Below are 20,588 nucleotides of genomic sequence, written 5' to 3'. Positions count from 1 at the left end.
TTCTGCATTTTAAAATATATCAATATTTTACTTAAAATCTTCAACGGTCAGGTGCCCTTGTAATTATTTTATTCTGACATATATCTGCGCGATATTAATTCATTTTTGTCACCATTTCGTGATTAATTTGACATAGACTGTACTGGGCACATTTACTGGGAGTAAAAGTTTCGATTTTTCTCACTGGGAACGTGTTACCCAGGGTGGTTTCTAGGACCTCTTTGTCGGCTGTGAATCTCATTAGGAAGGACTAATGTCCCCTGGCAGCTGCGCAGTTTTCGCGGAAGTAATGCTGCGGCCAGTTTCGTGCTTTTGTTGGCAGACCAAGCACATCCCCTGCCCCTGAACAGAAGGCGCCGTGTCGCCATTTCCATCCTTATAGAATAAATGAGCACGCCATTTTTGTCTGTTCTGTTTGGACATCAAAAGACGTGTCCATTATAATTATCCGGGCTGTTATGCCGTGGTCGGTTGACGAATTCTATGTCGATTCTCAACCCCACTCTCACACCCACTGGCTCGCTACTGTCAGCTCAGTAGCGAGCCAGTGGGTGTGATGGACCTTCCATTGAGCTACGGACCCCCTTGAAGATGTCTCCCGCAGTCGGAGACGAAACGTTGGGAATCGACACAGAATTCGTCAACCGACCACGGCATAACAGCCCGGATAATTATAATGGACATAATATTTCCGGCCGTGAAAGTCTACATTTTAGTATCAAAAGACGTGGCACTCAGAGCCTGCCTGAGTCGCGTCGGAAGGGTCGTTGCTTTCGCTCCAAAATTTGGTGTTACGCAATTGAATTGAGTCGCTCCGCCACCGCGATTGGCGCGAAGAAGCCGACAAATCAGTGAAACATTTCTCCATCCCACTACCAAGAACTTACTCGTAAAGGTGCTTTTTGTACGCCAAGAGCGGGAAGCTTCCGTGGCGTTCCCCATTTTCTCATGAAGTAAGCTATCTTCCTGTCCGGCATATTAGCAACAGCATTGAGTCTTCCCCTCCATATAGAGTTTTTGTGAAGGTACGGAGTTGTGGAGGGCGATATATATTCCGTGATCGTTCGATCTCCGCCCTCCACGAGGGTCACTCGTCTCTCGACCATCATTTGGTGCTGATGGGTGCACGGTCTGTGTATTTTGTGGACATGTATGAGTATCGTAAGTGTCCTATTTTCTTATGTGATCCACAATCAGCGCAGCTAGCTATTTGCTGCCCAACAAGTCTTGCTTGTTTTTGTTATAATCTGTGTCATTGTGTTGTGTTATCAACTCTGACTTCGCGAGATGCCCAGATAAGCGTAGCTTGCTGCACTTACTCCATACAGTTTCCACACTGATTCCTCCCCACAGTGTTAGCTTCAATCTGTAATTTGATCTGAGTTTTAGAAAACTTTGTTGTCTGTTAATTTTTATTGTGATTTTTGGCAGTCACCAGAGAAAATAAATACCTGTTAATCTCAACCTTGGAATAGGTTGCAAGATACTTTACATTGTCTTATAACTTTTCCATGCTTAGCCGACCCACTAATAACAAATACAAACTGCTGCACACGTAAGCGTGTTGTTTCACTGTGACGGGGTTATCACAGTGCGCAGTGGCCAAACTCAGACATTACTTGTATTAAGTATTCAGAGAAAAGAAGCAGCATTGGTCCCTCTCCTCTGGTATTTTCAATTTTTTTTTTTTTTTATAAAGAGCATTGCACTTAAAAACCTCCACTCTGGTCAAGAGAAGTGGGGCTGAACTTTCACTGTGCTTGTACATTTTATAAATGCTTGCTGCTGAAGAGCAGCACTTTGCCACTGCCAGGCATAGCACATGAGGATACAGGACCTCTGAGAGGTACTGCTGTGTCATCTGAGTTCTGTGAATCACTATCAGAGGCGGCTGTAAGTCATACCTGATAACTCTCGTCGAAACGCCGTTAGGACTAATGCTAGCATGTTTCTCCAAAATATTGATTGATTTGTGACCTTAAGTTATTGTTATGTTAGTTGATGTACAACCCCATGATGGTTTATTTACGACCCCCGTGGGATAAACTGTCCTTTTGAGAACCCCTCACCCCTTCCACCTCCCTCTCCTCCTACCCAACCCCTCTCTCCTCCCCCTGACAATGCAACTGACACTTTTGATATCAAATTAATTGGCTAATTAATTAAACTGATCAATTAATTAACACTTCCTCCTCTGGGAAATCCCCCAGCCCTCCTCTCTCACACCCTCTCTCCACTTCCCCTCCACTACCTGGAAATTGGCGGGGAAAGAACTCAAACTGTGCTGGAGAGGAAGGATGTTATGACAGGAAATTCAAATCAGTGTTAGTTACGTAACGGAGGATATACTGTTTATTTACAAAATTCAGTTTTCATGGGTTGAATGTCTTTATTTAAGGCAAAAATCTCACATCCAGCAACTACATATCCTAATTACGTAATTCCACTTTTGCAGATTGGAGGTGTTGTCTTGTTTGAAAATTTTTGTGTGTGTGCTCACCTTGACACGTAGGGACTGACTGAACTGATGCACAGTGCTGCCAACGGAGGATGTCCCACCCCACACCTCGCTCCCAATACAGCTCCTAGAAAAAGAGTCTGTGCTGGAGACGTAACTGCCGTCTGCTTCACATCTGCTGTGCAGCAAGCTACGTAAATTTAAGTATTAACTGAGTTTTTCTTACTTGTCACTTCTTTTTCCATGTGTTTTTGCTTTTAGGAATCTTTAATTTTCGAGTACTAGTAATAGTGTTCCATAGATTTCGTGTTTGTTTCGAATACAGTCCAGAGACAGGGAATGCTTGTTTTGTTTCCAATAAGAAGCGACTAGTACCCACAGTTTAGTCAGCTATCAGCCGCCTTTAGTGAATTAGCAGTCTAGTAAAAAGCTGATTAACTCTCTACAGTAAATTGTTGATTTCTTAGGATGGATAGGATGTGTAACTCCTGCGTACGGACACAGGAGGAGCTGGCCACTGTTTGCGAACAGCTGAACGTGCTGATGGCCGCGGTCAGCCGTCTTCAGGCTGCTGCCTCGGAATGTAGCGGCAGTGGGGAGTCTGGTGCGTCGCATGGTACACCCCAGGTGTTACATGCTTCACCCACGGTCCCTGTTGTCGAGACATCTTCGCGGGTACCGAGCGAGGTTGGGCCACCCTCTCCACAAGGGGAGTGGCGGGTTTAGCGGCGTTTGCGGCGCACGAGGCGGAGGGTAAATGTGGAGGCTGGCCGTGTGGCATCTGCCTGTGAGTGGACATGTGGCCGCCCCTTCAGCAAGGTCCGAGCAGGCACACGGGGGGAGGGGTTTATTAGTTATTGGGAGCTCCAATGTTAGGCGGGTGATGGAGCCCCTTAGGGAAATAGCGGAAAGGTCGGGGAAGAAGACCAATGTTCACTCTGTCTGCTTGCCGGCGGGTCTCATCCGAGATGTGGAGGAGGCCCTGCCGGCGGCGATAGAGAGCACTGGGTGCACCCGACTGCAAATTGTTGCTCATGTCGGCACCAATGACTCCTGCCGTCTGGGTTCAGAGGTCATCCTCAGTTCATAGAAGCGGCTGGCGGAGTTGGTGAAGGCGGAAAGCCTCGCTCGCGGGGTGGAACTGCAGGAGCGTCTATAGGAAGGTCCCAGAACTGCTCTCATTAATAAACGATCACAGTGCCCACATAGTATTAGGAACGGAAAGTTGGCTGAAACCAGATGTAAACAGTAATGAAATTCTAAACTCAGGTTGGAATGTATACCGCTGGGACAGGCTGGACAGTGAAGGGGGAGGCGTGTTTATAGCGTGCAATAGTATCGAAGGAAATTGACGGAGATCCGAAATGTGAAATACACTCCTGGAAATGGAAAAAAGAACACATTGACACCGGTGTGTCAGACCCACCATACTTGCTCCGGACACTGCGAGAGGGCTGTACAAGCAATGATCACACGCACGGCACAGCGGACACACCAGGAACCGCGGTGTTGGCCGTCGAATGGCGCTAGCTGCGCAGCATTTGTGCACCGCCGCCGTCAGTGTCAGCCAGTTTGCCGTGGCATACGGAGCTCCATCGCAGTCTTTAACACTGGTAGCATGCCGCGACAGCGTGGACGTGAACCGTATGTGCAGTTGACGGACTTTGAGCGAGGGCGTATAGTGGGCATGCGGGAGGCCGGGTGGACGTACCGCCGAATTGCTCAACACGTGGGGCGTGAGGTCTCCACAGTACATCGATGTTGTCGCCAGTGGTCGGCGGAAGGTGCACGTGCCCGTCGACCTGGGACCGGACCGCAGCGACGCACGGATGCACGCCAAGACCGTAGGATCCTACGCAGTGCCGTAGGGGACCGCACCGCCACTTCCCAGCAAATTGGGGACACTGTTGCTCCTGGGGTATCGGCGAGGACCATTCGCAACCGTCTCCATGAAGCTGGGCTACGGTCCCGCACACCGTTAGGCCGTCTTCCGCTCACGCCCCAACATCGTGCAGCCCGCCTCCAGTGGTGTCGCGACAGGCGTGAATGGAGGGACGAATGGAGACGTGTCGTCTTCAGCGATGAGAGTTGCTTCTGCCTTGGTGCCAATGATGGTCGTATGCGTGTTTGGCGCCGTGCAGGTGAGCGCCACAATCAGGACTGCATACGACCGAGGCACACAGGGCCAACACCCGGCATCATGGTGTGGGGAGCGATCTCCTACACTGGCCGTACACCACTGGTGGTCGTCGAGGGGACACTGAATAGTCCACGGTACATCCAAACCGTCATCGAACCCATCGTTCTACCATTCCTAGACCGGCAAGGGAACTTGCTGTTCCAACAGGACAATGCACGTCCGCATGTATCCTGTGCCACCCAACGTGCTCTAGAAGGTGTAAGTCAACTACCCTGGCCAGCAAGATCTCCGGATCTGTCCCCCATTGAGCATGTTTGGGACTGGATGAAGCGTCGTCTCACGCGGTCTGCACGTTCAGCACGAACGCTGGTCCAACTGAGGCGCCAGGTGGAAATGGCATGGCAAGCCGTTCCACAGGACTACATCCAGCATCTCTACGATCGTCTCCATGGGAGAATAGCAGCCTGCATTGCTGCGAAAGGTGGATATACACTGTACTAGTGCCGACATTGTACATGCTCTGTTGCCTGTGTCTATGTGCCTGTGGTTCTGTCAGTGTGATCATGTGATGTATCTGACCCCAGGAATGTGTCAATAAAGTTTCCCCTTCCTGGGACAATGAATTCACGGTGTTCTTATTTCAATTTCCAGGAGTGTAGTTTGGGTGAACGTCACGGTTAAAGCAGGCTCAAACATGGTAATTGGATGTCTCTATAGGCCCCCTGGCTCAGCAGCTGTTGTGGCAGAGCAGCTGAAGGAAAATTTGGAAAATATTTCGAGTAGATTCCCCGACCATGTTATAGTTCTGGGTGGAGATTTTGATTTAACAGATATAGACTGGGAGGCTCAAGCGTTTATAACGGGTGGCAGGGACAAAGAATCCAGTGAAATTTTTTAAAGTGCATTATCTGAGAACTACTTTGAGTAGTTAGACAGAGAACCGACTTGTGGCGATAATATGTTAGACATTCTGGTGACAAAGAGACACGAACTAATTGAAACAGTTAACGCAGAACAGGGAGTCAGCGATCATAAAGCGGTTACTGCATCGATGATTTCAGCTGTAAATAGAAATATTAAAAAAGGTAGGAAGATTTTTCTGTTTAGCAAAAGTGATAAAAAGCATATTTCAGAGTACTTGACGGCTCAACACAAAAATTTTGTCTCAAGTACAGATAGTGTTGAGGATCAGTGGACAAAGTTCAAATCCTTCGTACAATATGCATTAGATGAGTATGTGCCAAGTAAGATCGTAAGAGATGGGAAAAGAGCCACCGTGGTACAGCAACAGAGTTAGAAAACTGCTACGGAAGCAAAGGGAACTTCACAGCAAACATAAACATAGCCAAAGCCTTGCAGACAAACAAAAATTACGCGAAGCGAAAAGTAGTGTGAGGAGGGCTATGCGAGAGGCGTTCAATGAATTGGTAAGTAAAGTTCTATGTACTGACTTGGCAGAAAATCCTAAGAAATTTTGGTCTTATGTCAAAGCGGTAGGTAGATCAAAACAAAATGTCCAGACACTCTGTGACCAAAATGGTGCTGAAACAGATGACAGACTAAAGGCCGAAATACTATATGTCTTTTTCAAAAGCTGTTTCACAGAGGAAGACTGCACTGTGTTTCCTTCTCTAGATGGTCGCACAGATGACAAAATGGTCGATATCGAAATAGACGACAGAGGAATAGAAAAACAATTAAAATCTCTCAAAAGAGGAAAGGCCGCTTGACCTGATGGGATACCAGTTCAATTTTACACAGAGTACGCGAAGGAACTTGCCTCCCTTCTTGCAGCGGTGTACCGTAGGTCTCTGGAAGAGCGTAGCATTCCAAAAGATTGGAAAAGGGCTCAGGTTATCCATGTTTTTAAGAAGGGACGTCGAACAGATGTGCAGAACTATAGACCTAAATCTCTAATGTCTATCAGTTGTAGAATTTTGGAACACATACTATGTTCGAGTATAATGACTTTTCTGGAGACTATAAATCTACTCTGTACGAGTCAGCATGGGTTTCGAAAAAGACGATCGTGTGAAACCCAGCTCGCGTTATTCATCCACGAGACTCAGAGGGCCATAGACACGGGTTCTCACGTAGATGCCGTGTTTCTTGACATCCGCAAGGCGTTTGATACAGTTCCCCACAGTCATTTACGAGCAGAGTAAGAGCATATGGACTATCAGACCAATTGTGTGATTGGATTGAAGAGTTCCTAGGTAACAGAACGCAGCTTGTCATTCTCAATGGAGAGAAGTCTTCCGAAGTAAGAGTGATTTCACGTGCGCCGCAGGGGAGTGTCGTAGGACCGTTGCTATTTACAGTATATAAAAATGACCTTGTGGATAACATCGGAAGTTCACTGAGGCTTTTTGGGGATGATGCTGTAGTATTGACGCATGGTGCAGGGAATGGAAATTGAATCTCAATGCAGGCAAGTGTAATGCGCTGCGAATACATAGAAAGAAAGGTATTTTATCATTTAGCTACAATATAGCAGGTCAGCAACTGGAAGCAGTTAATTCCATAAATTAATCGGGAGTAGGCATTAGGAGTGATTTAAAATGAAATGACCATATAAAATTAATCGTCGGTAAAGCACATGCCAGACTGAGATTCATTGGAAGAATCCTAAGGAAATGCAACCCAAAAACGAAGGAAGTAGGTTACAGTACACTTGTTCGCCCACTGCTTGAATACTGCTCACCGGTGTGGGATCCGTACCAGATAAGGTTGATAGAAGAGATAGAGAAGATCCAACGGAGAGCAGCGCGCTTCGTTACAGGGTCATTTAGTAATCGCGAAAGCGTTACGGAGATGACAGATAAACTCCAGTGGAAGACTCTGCAAGAGAGACGCTCAGTATCTCGGTATGGGCTTTTGTTGAAGTTTCGAGAACATACCTTCACCGAGAAGTCAAGCAGTGTATTGCTCCCTCCTACGTATACCTCGCAAAGAGACCATGAGGATAAAATCAGAGAAATTAAAGCCCACGCAGAGTCATACCGACAATCTTCCTTTCCACGAACAACACGAGACTCGAATAGAAGGGAGAACCGATAGAGGTACTCAAAGTAACCTCCGCCGCACACCGTCAGGTGGCTTCAGGAGTATGGATGTAGATGTAGATCCTATGACACGAAGTTCAAATCAATGTCAATAATATATTGATGTATAATCTTTATTTCATCACTTTGTGGGAGACAGAGCTCAAACACTTGTATAGAGCTCAGTTCTTCACCCCCTCATGCCCACTTCCCGTGATGTATTAACTGTAAGCACTGAGAAATGAAATGAAGTGCGGTATAGCAGTCACCGTTTGGGGTTTCCCGCGTGTGTGTCTATTGTCCGGGCGCCGCCACAGAGGTCAAAAACCGCCCAGTGTACTAATTACAAATCATAATACTAAATACAACCGACCACAGCCTAGATATCAGCCTCCTTTGATCTTGCAGCCCCAAACAAAGCATTCCGTTGAGCAGGAAATTCCAGACCCACTTCGTGTCTCTATCTCTGAAGAAGCTGATTCCTTTTTGTGTGTGTGAACCGATGTCTCCAAACAAACAGATGGCAGTTTTCATCTCTCCTCAGAATACTATGTTCCCGCTGGCTAATGTTGGGGATAAAGGGGTAGTTAACACGATTTCGATATCAAAAATAGAGGTAAATAATCCATTTGCATTACCCTATCAAATTAATTGTTTAACAGTTTAGAGTAGTCAAATAGATTGCTTGAAACACTCACCACCACCTTATAATTATCCTTCTTCGTAATAAAAACATGTTTTAAGTGTCTGAGTATCAAACGCAAACATTATATAAATCGAATAATTTCCTCTACAAACAGAACATAGAGCTAAATACACATATAAAAATAGTTTTGCGTCACCTCGGTTCCGAGGGTTCCGGAATCTATACAGAAAATTGGAATAGAGATCATCGTAAATATTTCCGCTCTATTTACTGCTCATGAAAACCACACATTGCATATTGTACCACCATACAGCGATACCTTCAGAGGTGGTACCTCTAATTTCTAGTAGCACGTCCTCTTGAATTGTTGAATTCCTGTTTTGGGCGTGGCGTACTATCCACTAGATCATCAAGGCACTCTTGGTCCCACTCCTCAAAGGCGATTCGGCGTAGATCCGTCAGAGTGGTTGGTGGGTCACGTCGTCCATAACAGCCCCTTTCCATCTATCCCAGGCATATTCGATAGGGTTCATATCTGCAGAACATTCTGGCTACCCTATTCGAGCGATGTCGTTATCCTGAAGGAAGTCATTCACAAGATGTGGACGACGGAAGCTCGAATTGTCGCCCATGAAGACGAATGCCTCGCCGACATGGTTGCACTGTCGGTCGGAGGAAGGCATTCACGTGTCGTACAGCCGTTACGGCGCCTTCCATGACCACCAGCGGCGTACGTCGGCCCCACATAATACCACCCCAAAACAGCAGGGAACCTCAAACTTGCTGCACTCGCTGGACAGTGTGTCTAAGGCGTTCAGCCTGACCGGGTTACCTCCAAACATGTCTCCGACGATTGTCTGGTCGAAGGCATATGCGATACTCATTTGTGAAGATAACGTGATGCCAATCCTGAGTGGTCAATTCGGCATGTTGTTGAGGCCAACTGTACCGCACTGCGTGGTGGCGTGGTTGCAAAGATGAACCTCGCTATGGACGTCGGGAGTGAAGTTGCGCATCATGCAGCCTATTGCGCACATTTTGAGTCGTAACACGACGTCCTGTGGCTGCTTGGAAAACATTATTCAACATGGTGGCGTTGCTGTCAGGGTTCCTCCGAGCCACAATCCGTGGGTAGCTGTCATCCACAGGAGTAGTAGATCTTACGCGGCCTGAGAGAGGCACGTGATCTACAGCTCCTGTCTCTCTGTATCTCCTCCATGTCCGAACAATATCGCTTTGGTTCACTCCGAGACGCCTGGACACTTCCATTGTTGAGATCTTGGTTCAAAATGGTTCAAATGGCTCTGAACACTATGGGACTTAACTTCTGAGGTCATCAGTCCCCTAGAACTTAAAACTACTTAAACATAACTAACCTAAGGACATCACACACATCCATGCCCGAGGCAGTGCCTAGAACCGCTCGGCCACTCCGGCCGGCTGTTGAGATCTCTTCCTGGTACAAAGTAACAATGCGACGCGATCGAATCGCGGTATTGACCGTTTAGGCAACACGAGCCGTGTACCTCCTTCCTGGTGGAATGACTGGAGCTGATCGGCTGTTGGAACCCTTTCGTCTAATTGGCGCTGCTTATGCATATGGTTGTTTACGTCTTTGGACGGGTTTAGTGACATCTCTAAACAGTCAAAGGGACTGTGTCTGTGATACAATATCCACAGTCAACGTCTATCTTCAGGAGTTCTGGGAACCGGAGTGATGCAAAACTTTTTTGATGAGTGTAGTATCGTGATCTGTAATTAAGACAATGGGAGGTTTTTGACCTCCGTGGTGGCGCGTGGACGATAGACAGGCATGCGGGAGACCCCAATCTGTGACTACTTTACCACTCTTCATTCCTTTCCTAGGTGCTTACAGTTATTAAGTGATAGGAAGCGGGAATGGGAAAATGCAGACCTGACTGAGTTCTACTCTTGGGGTTGAGCCCTGTCTCCCACAAACTGCTTAAATAAAGAATACATATCAATATATTATTGACATTGATTTGAATTTCGTGTCATGTGATCCTTCTTCTTGAGTTTTTTTCCCCTTAATTTGTTCTGGGCGGTGATGGGCGAGGGATTGGGGTGGGACGTCCTCTGGTGGTGGCGTTGTGAATTAGCCCGGTCGTTCCCTGCACGTCAAGGTGAGCGCACACACGAAAATTTTACAAGACAAAGTCTCCAATCTGCAACAGTGTAATTACATACTTAGGAAATGTTGTTACTGGACTGGATGTGAACTTTTTCCCGCAAAATGAAGAGATTAAACTCCTGAAAATTGAATTTTATAAATAGAGTATATCCTGTGCTGTGTAACTGACAAGCATTTGAATTTTCTGTCGTGAGATCCTTCCTCTCCAGCACAGACTGAGTCCTTTTTCTGAATTTCCAGGTGGGGAGGCGAGGGGGACAGGGGGTATGGGAGGGGAGAGATAGGGGGTTTTCCAGAGGGGAAGGTGTTAATTGTTGATCGATTTAATTAATTAGTCAATTAATTTGACATAAAAAGTGTGCTTGTATCAGCGAGGAGAGGGGAGAGGTGTTGGGGAGGAGGAGGGGGGAGGGGCAGGGTATTTCTTCAGAAGGAGAGATTATCCCCAGTATCATAAATCAACCCCGAGGTGTCATAGACAGTTAGCATAACTGTAGGTCAAAGTCATGAAGCAACCGTGTTTGCCCCTGAATGCAATTCGCACTAACTTTATGGCATATCAAGGTCTTTAAAGATCCAATTTTATCCAGAATGCCGCTTACATTCTTAATGCTATTTTTGTTGAATACTTTCAGTAAGTGCCTGAGTTCCTTCGGCAGGTTTTCAGTGTCTGGAACAGTTTCCGTTCAATGCACCAAGTTCCTCAGAACAGAATGTAACTGCGACGGATGGTGATAGCTGTTAGCGTGCAGATATTGGTCCACTTGTTAGGGTTTCTGGTAAACACTGGAGCTGAGGCACCCATTTGCTTTACGGCTACCTCAAGGAAAAGTAGGCACCATTGATCTCTACCTCCATCGTGAACTTGATTTTGTTATGGATATTGTTGACATGGTCCAACAATTTATCCACCTTTTTACATCCATCTCAAGGCTCAGTAACTGAAAGATTAACCGTTACCTACAGAAGCATACAGAGGCATAAAATCGATTCTGTCTTTGGGGCTACAATAAAATTTCGACTCCTTATGAGGCTTTTGAAAGATGATGTAGGGCTCATAACGACAGAAGTATATAAAATATCGTGTAGGTGTGGATAGTTTAATGTCATAGAGACTGTGCGTACTATTGAACAGTGCTGTATAGAACACAAGAGAAGCCTCCACCTTCGGGACCCTGGAAAATCAGTGATAGAAGAGCTTGCTGTTCAAAATGTGCATTGTACTGCATTCAAAGAGACGTCGGTTATTACATGCACTAGTAGTTTCTGGGTTATAGTAATTAAAAAGGCTGTCGAGATAAAAGTTTGTATTAACACCCTCAATAAAGACGGCAGCCTACAGCTAAGCATGGTTTGGAACCCGGCATAGAAAGGTTGAAGTGGTCGCTCTGGGCGCAAATTGAAAACTGTACCTTATATGGTGGCGGAGCGGACACCAGAATGCAAAGCCGGTATATAAGGACGACAACAGCAACCAAAAAACCGTCACACTTGACAATGGGCGAGGAGTACTCGGCCGAAAGCTCCTGGATTTTAAAGCTCTTGGGGCGAACGGAAGCTCGAGAGAATTTTATTAGTACATATCGCCGCGAAACCATGCATTCATGAGACCTATTATTGTCAACACAAAACGGTTCCCTGTTGGAGGTCGGTTGGACGGTCTGAAAACATCCTCCCCAATCATTTCAAATGGCTTTGAAGCTTTTGGCAATCTATGTAATGGTATTCGTTTATCACTCAAGTCACTGTCCTGTATGCACTCACACAATTTCCCACATTTTCTTTCTTTCCCCTCCTCCAATATCTCTCAGCCACCGTTTGGTTTCTTGCTCTGAATCCTCCAATAGCAGGCTTGTGATCATGTGCCTCTCTCAGAACGTCTTCCTTCAACTTAGTCCACACCACTGCTCATGGCCCTAACCTAGTTGTCTTACACAGCAGACCGTCACACATGCTAAACTATGGTTGAATCTTTTATAGCTTGCGCTTGCTGTCAACTTGCTGTGCTGCTTACCTTTCAGCAAGGTCATGACCCAGTATTTGTATTATTGCTACCTTCATGCCTAAGGCATCCACACTTCCATGTTTCTTTTCTGGTTTGTGTACGACTTTACAGTCAAACTCACCGAAACTTAACACCCATCTAGTTAGTCCATTGAATGGGTCTTTCAACCCTACTAACCATTTCAATACGGCATCGCCAGTAACCACTTTTAATTTCTTCTCGTAAAGGTAACACCGAAAATATGTGATTCTATATGAGGCTGAGCATTTCTTTGTCTGTGGTCGAATAGCTTTTTAAGGTCTGTTAAGTTGCTGCTCCTGTCCTTTGACCTCTTGACTGAGAACATACCCAAAAGCGCGCTTAGATGCATTGCATGACAATATAAATTACTTTTGGAAATCTGGAAAAATTAAAATTGGAACTGACGTTAAAACTTTTTTCAATTTTTCGAACACATTCTGACATTCCTCTGTCCTCATGAATTTTGCATCCTTTTCCAACAGTTGTGGAAGTCTATATTAACGAACCCTCTAACGAACTTCCTATAATAGTTTGGGAGTCCCAAGAATGACAATAGTTTCTTACTTGACTTCTGAATTGTAAAATCGCGTTCTGTTTGCACCAGTCTTGGGTTAGTTCTCACCCCATTTTTGCCAATCACATGCCCTAAGTAACCTACTTTCTCCAAAGCAAAATGATATTTTCCATACTTAACATCAAATGTGTAGCTCATAATCTCATAAATACTTATCCCACCCATCCATCACTTTCCTCCATGTCCTTCGAGAACGCAGCTGTATTATCCAGATATACTAGACACTGGTAAGGCTTCAACCTTGTCAATAATCCATCCGTCGCTGAAACACAGGGTCAGTCTTTAACGTGAACTTCATCCCCTTTTACTAATAATGGCTCCAGAGAATGAGAAATCTGTGTTTGGTCAGTTCTCCGGAACCACTTCCAATTGGTGGTATCCTGGTATCCACTTCTCAGGTCCATGGTAGAGAGTTACCGACACTGCCCAAATTTATCGATGGTCTCCGTGATATTGGGTATGGGGTGCGCATGTTACTGACTTACTGTTAAGTTGATGGTAATCGCAGCAGAACCTATACCTCTTAGAACCATTCGTAGACTTCGTAGATACAACTATAATTCCTGCTTCCTCCAGCCATGGACTATTGCTTTTCTCTACTACCCCACAAGACATTTGTTCATTGATAAACTCCGCCAGAATAGATTGTAAATACCGAGGTAACGATATGGTTTCCAGCACACCAGTGCCTTATATTCTCTCGGAATTCTGCCTTGCGTAAGGGTTGCTGCTGGCCATGGACACCGAGGAAAACACAAATCTTCAAACTCTAACAACAAATGCTGCATCTGCACTTCTCTATGCCCTTTAGATGGCCCACCTTTTATATAATGCATCCTTAGTGGCGGCCCCTGGCTGCCACCAGCTCACACCCTCTCTGCCTAAGTCCTCTTCTTCCTGAATCTCCAAATCCGCTGTTAACACCCCCTTCATCAACATAATTTTTTGGTGCAAAACGTATATAAATTCATGGTTTCTATCGTACGACATCTTTCTCCCACAAGTGTACAACGCTCCTTTTAACCAAACAACTTGCTAAATCCAACACATCTTTCCTTTTCAATGGCTCTATTATGCACAAGATATTCACCCATAGTCTAGGGTTGGCGTCTCTGAATAGAAATCAAAACATCCTCGGTGTCGGTTTCGAGCCCTGACACAGCTTAAATTTTGACTAAAAATCATCAGCAATGGCAACCGAAGACTTCCGGCATAATAAGTCATCACTGTTCTGACAACGTCAAAGAAGATGGAGGAGCCGACAGAGGTCCAAGGCACTCTCGTGCTCTTGGGATGGGGAAGTCCCGCTAAAAGGCGGAAAAATCAGCAATGATCAACGGTATGGGAGTGGATAAGGCAAAGGAAACCACAGTACTAAAGACGCATAATGTTCCTCCACCAGAGAGGTAACACGTAATTCAAAAGTGTCATGATGTACTCTCCACTGGCAAAAGGTTGCGGACTAGTCCTCCATTCGGATCTCTCAGAGAAGACTGTCAGGAGAGAGGTGACCATGAGAGAAAGAGTGAATAACCAACGAAACGGTAATGTTCTACGATTCGGGGCATGGAATGTTAGAAGTTTGAACGTGGGAGAGAATTTAGAAAATCTGAAATGGGAAACGCAGAGGCTCAGTCTAGATATGGTACGGGTCAGTGAAGTTAAATGGGAAGAAAAGTAGGACTTAGGGTCAGGAGAGTATAGGATAATATCAACAGCATCAGAAAACGGTATAGCGGGAGTAGGATTCGTTACGAATAGGAATGAAGCGCACAGAATGAGTTACTGTGAAGAGTTCCCTGATAGGGCTATTTTCATCAGAATCGACAGCAAACCAACACCGATAACAGCTCATGTCTAAACACTGACGTGAGGATGAAGAGGCAGAGAAGGTATATGAGGATGCTGAACAGGTAAATCAGTACGTAAAGGAAGATGAAAATCTAGTAGTCACTCGGGAACAGAATGCGGTTGTAGGAAGTGGAAGAAGTTGTTACAGGAGAATATGGGCTTGGTAGTAGGAAAGAGAGAGGAGAAAGACTTATTGAGTTGTGCAATGAATGTCACTATATAAATCAGTAATAGCGAATGCTCTGTTCAAGAATCACATGAGGAGGAGGTTTACTTGAAAAGGTCGGGAAATATGGGAAGATTCCAGTTAGATTACATCATGGTAAGGTAGAGATTCCGAAATCAGATACTGGATTGTAAGGGGTATTCAAGACCAGTATAGACTCACATCACAATTTAATAATGATGAAGAGTAAGCTGAATTTCAAGAATCTAGTTAGGAAGAATCAATGCACAAAGAAGGGGGGTACAGAAGTATTAAGGAGTGAAGAGATACGCTTGAAGTTCTTTGAGGCTACAGATACAGTGATATTGAACAGCTCATTAGGCAGTTCAAATGAAGAGGATCGGACATCTCTAAAAAGGACAGTCGCAGAAGTTGGAAAGAAAAATGTAGGTACAAGGAATGTAACTGCGAAGGAACTATTGGATACCAGAATAAATACTTCAGGTGATCAACGAAAGATGAACGTACAAAAATATGCAGGGAAATTCAGGAATACAGAAATACAAGTAACTCAAGAACGAACTAAGTAGGAAGCGCAGGTAACCCACTGCTAAATGACTGTATGAGAAATGTGAAGAAATCGAAAAAGAAATGATTGTCTGAAGGTCTGACTCAGCATATATAGAAAAGTCCAAACAGCTTTCGGTGAAATTAAAAGCAAAGGAGGTAACATTAAGGGGGCAATGGGAGTTCCACTGCTAAATGCAGAGGAGAGAGCGGATAGATAGAGGAGGAGGACTTGTCCGATGACGTTATAGAAAAAGGAACAGGAGTCGACAGGGCAGAGATAGGGGATCCAGTATCAGAATCAAAATTTAAAAGAGCTTTGGACAACTTAAGAACAGTTAAACTAGATGGGATGGGACAGGTAACATTCCATCGTAAATTTATGAAATCATTGGGTAAAGTGGCAACAGAAGAACTATTAACTTTGGCATGTAGCATGTGTGAGACTGGCAATACGCCATCACATTTTCGGAGAAACATCAGTCACACAATTCCGAAGATATCCAGAGCAGACAAGTGCGAGAATTATCGCACAATCAGCTTAATAATTCATGCAATCAAGCTGCTGACAATGATATACAGAAGAATGGAAAAGAAATTTGAGGATTTGTTAGATGACAATCAGTTTAGATTTAGGAGAGGCAGACTAGAGAGGCAGTTCTGACATTGCGGTTGACAGTGGGAACAATAAGATGGAGGAACAGACCAAAATGTTCGGACTTAAAATGATGTAAGAAAAATATGAAGACTTTAGCTCCCACTGAATCGAAGAAGTAATGACGAGAATAAAAGAAAGGTTCAAGAGAGGGATTATAGAGTCGCTGTAACATTGCTACCCTGAGTGAAAGTGAAGGAGAATTACAGGATTGTTGACTGGAATGAACATTTTGATGAGAACAGATTATGATTTGAAAGTAAATCGAAGAAAGACGAAAGTAATGAGAAGTAGCAGAAATGAGAACAGCGAGAAACTTAACATCAGGATTGACGGTCACGAAGTAGCTGCCTACCTAGGCAGCAAAATAGCCCATTATGGACATAAAAAGCAGACCAGAACTGGCAAAAAGGGCACTTCTGATCAAGATAAGTTACTAATATCAAACATAGGCCTTAATTTCAGAAGCATATTTCTGAGTTTACGTTTGGAGCAGAGCATTATGTAGTATTGAAACATGGACTGTGGGAAAAGTGGAATAGAAGAGAATTGAAACATTTGAGATGTGGAGCTAGAGAAGAATAAAAATTCTACCCATTGTGGATGTGCGACTGTAATATGGAAAGGTTTCCAGAAATTACCACAACCAGCCTTCTTTTTAAATAGATGTATTTACGGGAATACATGTATTTAAAAAGGCGACTGGTTATGGTAATTTCCGAAAACCTCTACAGAAGAAGGCTGAAAATTAGGTGGACTGATAAGGTAAGGAAGGTAGTTCCCTGCAGAATCGGCGAGCAAAGAAATATATGGAAAACACTGACGAGAAGGATGGACAGGGTGGTAGAACATCTGTTAAGACATCACTGAACAATTTCCATGGTACTAGAGGGAACTGTAAGGGTAAAAACTGTGGGGTCAAGACAGAGATCGGAATACATCCAGCAAATAAATGGGGACGTAGGTTGCAAGTGCTACACTGACAAGGGGAAGGCCTCAGACACGGCCAACCGATTCGGCTCAAATTTGGCAGGTCGCTTGTGTGTACAACTTAAAACGAAGGACTCTAAGATATTTTGGGTCAACACCCCCGCAATTTTGAGGAAATCACCCCTAAAGGTTATGACGACCAATCGACTCAAAATTGGAGGGTGTTATAACCAGGAATAACACAATAACCTCGTCAGTCTGGTTTATTAAATCACAAATCACTTTTTAACAATTATGTTAGCCAAGCGTCTACCCAGGCTCACACTCAGAAGTAATGCATAATTAAAGTTTGGTTATACCAATGTCCAAATGTGCATAGTGGGGTGCACGTCCCGTAATTATTCCCAAGTCCAGTGAAGTTCAGTCTCTCCAAGTGAAGTCGCTAGATTTCCGCCGAGCAGCCAGGTAACCTCGAGTGGTGCGGCGAGTCATCCACAAGCAGCTGGAACACGGCGTAATGCACTTCCCGATGAGAACTGTCGTTTGCGGCGGCGGCCGGGTTTAATATGGCTTGCTAGTTAATGGAGCCGTAGGCTGGGGTCACTGTTTTTCAGGGAAAACCAATCGCAATGTTTCCTGGCGTAGCCAATTGCTGTGTGCTGACAAACGCGCGCGCGCGAAGGCGGCCAGCGATGGTAGCCGCGAGCCGCCCGGAGAAGTGCGGCCAGCGATGTATTTCTCGGCCACGTAAGGGAGCGTGCGTGTGAAGACGGCCAGCGATGGAAGCAGCGGGCCGCCCAGAGAAGTGTGGCCAGCGATGTTGCATGGGGGCTTAATTGAATAAATATGAAATGCAAATATTTTTTAATTTTCAGTCGCTGTCTGTCCGATTACGAAGTCTCGTAAACGGTTGGCCCTGACTAGTATTTGTACGCAATCTGACTGCATAGAATAACAACAAAGAATGAAAGAAAATTTCCGTTACACAATTAATTAATTAAGTCCCCAGCAACTATAAAACGTACGAAACCAAAGCACAAGTGTAGCTGTTCTGTGTGTGGAAGTGTGATTCAACGTACACGTCTGGCACGGCTCTTCTTCAATAAGACAAGAAATTTTAAATATCATTTATACTGAAGTAATTAAAAAAATAGAACTACTATAATTGCGCAAGAAAACCAGAATTACACTCTAATACAAGAACACAAGCCAGATGCTTTGTTGACTGAACCTGTAATGTCGCATTATTCAAGACATTGAAATAATGAGAAAAAAAACCGAGTTTTGTTACCTTCATATATATTGATGAAAAGCACTCTAATCATTACAATATCTCCATTAGAACAACATCTGCTGTCTAGCCCATCAAACAACTGCATAAAACATGGAACAAGCTCTCCCTACTACAACATCTCGACAAGCACTGTCCACTACGACTTCTCGACAAGAACTTTTCACTACGACATCTCAGCAAGCACTGCCTACTACGAGTTCTCGACAAGCACTCTCCACTAGCACATCTCAACAAACACTGACTACTACCACATCTCGACCAGAACTGACTACTACGAGTTCTCAACAAGCACTGCCAGTGGAGGCGGCTGAATAATACTCTTAGGCGCAATCTCTGGCGCTGTGGCTCAGTGTAGCCACCTTTCAATGTATTTGGCGGCCGCGTACTGGAGCGCGTTGTTCGGTGTTTGTTAGGAGTGGTGTATACCAAAGAGGGCTCGATAGATAATTGTAAATAGAGCATTTTTCAATATCAGGTATGGGGTCTGCAAGCGCAAACTTTTCCAGAAATCGAGGAAAGAAACTTTTACAACTGCCGATTCTGTACCCAGATGGTAAACGCTTTTCGCCGACTCTTCGGAAGCAGTGTAGCTGTCGAAAGATTGCATTCATTAGATGTTCTTGGTGCCGTGAGTTTATTTGTTTCGAATGTTTATATGACAAGTCCCATCCATCTAGTTGTTCGAAGAATAGTGAGGACACCTAACAGTGACTGGGACAGCCTTTGTAAAGTGACCTGGAGTAACATTTTAGTTGTTGACTATCTCAAGAGATTTGAGAAATTTATTTTGCCTATCTTATTATTATCATTCCTTGTTGATTTACTTACCTTATTAACCCTCCTATCCCAATCAATTGAGATATGGAAAAATACAAACGAAAAGAAGAACATCTGCTAGGTTTCTTCAAGATTCGAGCGCGGGTTCTCCAATTCCCAGCCACTTACCTTGACCGTTGCGCTATCTTTTTTTATTAATCTCATTTTTTCGCTTTCGTTCGTCGCATCTGCTCGGGGCGGACGTCGTAAGACATCCGTTTGAGCTCGTTCTTGATCGATTAACTGAGTTTTTTTTTTTTTAGTTTAGAGGGCAGCTAACCCTCTGACCAAACACGCTGAGCTACCGTGCCGGCGATGTCGGTGCTGTCGACTAGAAGCATTTAGCAAAAAATGGTTCAAATGGGTCTGAGCACTATGGGACTCAACTGCTGAGGTCATTAGTCCCCTAGAACTTAGAACTAGTTAAACCTAACTAACCTAAGGACATCACAAACATCCATGCCCGAGGCAGGATTCGAACCCGCGACCGTAGCGGTCTTGCGGCTCCAGACTGCAGCGCCTTTAACCGCACGGCCACTTCGGCCGGCAGCATTTAGCATGTGGTTACAGAACGGCAGTTGTAAAAGTATCTTACCTCGATTTCTGGAAAAGTATGCGTTTGCGGACCCATACCTGATGATGAAAAATGCTCTATTTACAATTATCTATCGATCCCTCCAATTTTGAGTCGATTGCTCGTCGTAACCTTTCTGGGCGATTTTCTCAAAAACGCGGGGGTGTTGACCCAAAATATCTTTTATTCCTTAGTTTTAAGTTGTACACAAGCGACCTGCCAAATTTGAGCCGAATCGGTTGGCCATGTCTGAGGCCTTCCCCTTCTGAGGGGTAGACACAGGAGAGTAATTCGTGGAGGGCTGCATCAAACCATTCAAAAGACTGATGACTGGAAAAAAATCGACTCGTAAGTCAAAGAAATCTTCTGGTGTTACCTGGCGCACAGTCATCTGATTCAAGTCTTAGTGTACTTGTACGTAGTTTACTTGGATTGCCCAACAAAATAGACGTACTTTGCGCAATAGGTCTACATTGGCGATGGCTTCTTGTAGCTGGAATGTATTCCCACTAAATTCCACCACATGTCTCCAAAGGTTACTTTTAGCATGACGTTGACGCAAAAAATTCAACACTCGTATCATGTTGTAACCATTGTTTACATAAAGCACTACTTTCACACACTGCTTAAACCGAGCTGCTCCCATTTGAAAATCAATATCCACTGATCCCAATGGTCTTACATCATTATCGCTT

At 44.7% G+C, this 20,588-nt stretch overlaps 1 protein-coding gene across 1 annotated transcript in view; it reads right to left on the bottom strand.

Moving 5' to 3' along the window:
- Positions 1 to 20,588, bottom strand: part of LOC124545816 (serine protease snake-like) — a 224,964-nt gene that overhangs the window by 75,652 nt on the left and 128,724 nt on the right. The gene's annotated exons all lie outside the window — the stretch shown is intronic.

This window comes from Schistocerca americana, chromosome 1 (genome assembly GCF_021461395.2).
Source record: "Schistocerca americana isolate TAMUIC-IGC-003095 chromosome 1, iqSchAmer2.1, whole genome shotgun sequence".
Lineage (NCBI taxonomy): Eukaryota > Metazoa > Arthropoda > Insecta > Orthoptera > Acrididae > Schistocerca > Schistocerca americana.
Note: the sequence above shows the minus strand (reverse complement) of the source record. Positions and strands in the feature narration are given on the sequence as shown.